This window comes from Lottia gigantea (genome assembly GCF_000327385.1).
Source record: "Lottia gigantea unplaced genomic scaffold LOTGIsca_513, whole genome shotgun sequence".
NCBI lineage: Eukaryota > Metazoa > Mollusca > Gastropoda > Lottiidae > Lottia > Lottia gigantea.
The window spans coordinates 2453-5136 of NW_008709763.1; positions in this window are offsets into that span (position 1 = coordinate 2453).

A 2684-nucleotide genomic window follows, 5' to 3' on the forward strand; every position below is an offset into this window, starting at 1 on the left:
TTGAACAATGAAAGCATTAGAACTAAGGTGGAAGAGGTGAAAAATGATAAAATATGTGTTTTTGGATGATATCCATGAATTTGCAAAATATAAAAAATTCAATTCAACTGACAGTGGGTAGAGAAAAGGACAATCAGACAAAATTTTACCTGGTGCTTTGCAGCAGTTGGATGATGATCATTCTTATTCACATTCTCAATGATATTTAAATGTATAATTTGCCTTGAAATGAAAAAGAAAAGAAAAATCAGTCTTTTTTATAATAACGTGTTCTCTTTTATACTACAACTCCAAAATCTGGAAACAGAAGTGTCAAAGCTAACACTAAACTGCCCCACCCCTCACTCATTTTGACATTACATAATATTCATAAACATGAAAGCCAGTCTATGCACATTCATGGTCTTTCTTCTAATACTGATGAGACATTGAATAGATATTACCCCGATACTTCCCATTTGATGACAAAAATTAAGCCCCCTGCCATATCCTGCAAGAGGAATTTATATCCAAAAAAGATGAATTTTGAAGCCTGTTACTAGTGCATGTGTTAAAGGCATCCATTTTGTGAAGAAAAACAAATAATTCAAATTTTGATACATTGCTGCAAAGTTGGCAGGTCGAAATTTGGCTGAAAAGTGGTCAAAAATTCAAATTTTGGACAAAAAAAGTAATTTAGTCTTTATTCTACCTATTCTGAAAATTTCATACAAAATCATTCACAACATTTTGAAAAATATCAATTTAAAAAAAAAAATGACCTTACTAGACAGGACTCACTCCACTAATTCATTTGCCATCTCTTCCCATGTTAAAACACGAAATTCAACCTTCTATAACTTTTTCCAGAAAACTCCTTAAAAGCTTTCCAATATGTCAAATGAAAGTCTGACCAATTCTTAATGTCTCCTAAAAAATTCAATATATGATGACCATGAAAATTTTGAGCTACTAAAATTGAAATTTGAGAAGGAAGATGACAGTATATAACCAAACAAACAAACAAATTTCACTTCACTTGATCGAATCAAAATGACTCAAGCAGACGATAAAACTCTAGTTCTATGAGCAGACGAATAATTGTTTACTAGGTTTAGCTTGATATTTGATAGTACTTGATAATCGAGAAAACGTTCTAGTCTACAGGACGGTTTCGTGTTAACTAAGGTAGTTTAGTATTGTATTAATATTCTGTATGCTTACTGAAGGGACCTAGGGGTGTTGGGTGCATTTTTCCACACTTTATCCAAGAAACTGGACATGTTCAGCATAATACAATTACTTTTACAGGACTTAATCAATTGATAAAATTTGTCTGTGTGATAATATGGAGGAATATAGTCTTCTCTTAAATCATTTAATGATCTAAAAAAAAGAAGTTGGGGTGTCCAGGTTTAGATTTTGTCATTGAAAGGTCAAAAAGTCTGTTTTGTTTATCCAGACTGTACATACATGGACATTTATGATTGATTAAAACAAGAACATAATGATATGATTAAGAATACATGATAATTCATTAAAAACATCAATTAATCAAATAATTTTCTCAGTTTGTCACAAAATAATAAGGAAACCCATCTTTAATATCAGCATCAAATATCTTAAATGCAGTTTTAAATGTTGTTTTATGCTAATTTGTGATGTCATAATCTATTTTTAGCTTTAGTATACCCATTTCATGCCTTGATATCATAGACAACAATATTGTCATCAAATTCACCTTTCAACTGCCATAATTTAGTCATGATATTTCTATAAATCACAATATACATCTGTTTTTTTTATCCGAAAATAGTGTTTTTCACCCCAAATATGTGTTTTGTCGGCTTCTGAACTACAACATTTCAATCGAATTCAGCTTTTCACTGCCATAATTTAGTCATGATACTTCTATAAATCTTAATTACCATCTCTATTAGGTACAATTTCCCTGTTTTTTACCCCAAAAAAGTGTTTTTATCCCAAAATATGTGTTTTGTCTTCTAAATTGTATTTTTACACTGCATCCTGCTTAGTTAATAGGTTTCTCTGTTACTGGAGAAGTTAAAAACTATTCATCACTATTAGGTACAATTTCCCTGTTTTTTTGATCAAAAAAGGTTTTCAACCCAAAAAATGTTTACACATGTAGTCAATGTTCAAATTTCCTTTAATACAGGAACCAGTTGAGAAAATATAAATGAAAATAAAAATCACAATTTCACTGTTCATAGCTCTGTTTTTTTTATTTATCGTGGAATTTCCCTAACTCTATTTTTAGCACTTGTTGACATTTGGCTTACACCTGGCCTACTCTCTAAGTCAAAACATTACATTAAGAAGAATGATCAACCACATTCTGTGGGCCTAAAATTATCAATATCAAGCCATCATGAAGAAAGTGAAAGTATAGGGAGTCAAAATGCTACAGTAGATATACCTGATGTCATAAATAACAGGATCCTTGTATAATCCGATAAATCCAAAAAACTTAATAAAAATGCAATTAACTATTGAAAAACGATTAATATTATGATTAAGCGTTTTTCAATAATTACTGAGTTTTATGAATTTTCCAATTTTCTAGATTTTACAGGGATTCTGTTGTAATTTTATGACACCAAGTAAGCTAACTGATGAATATAGACTAATATTGACCTTTTCCAGAACTTAAATTTTATGTTCATTCTAAGACGTATTATCCC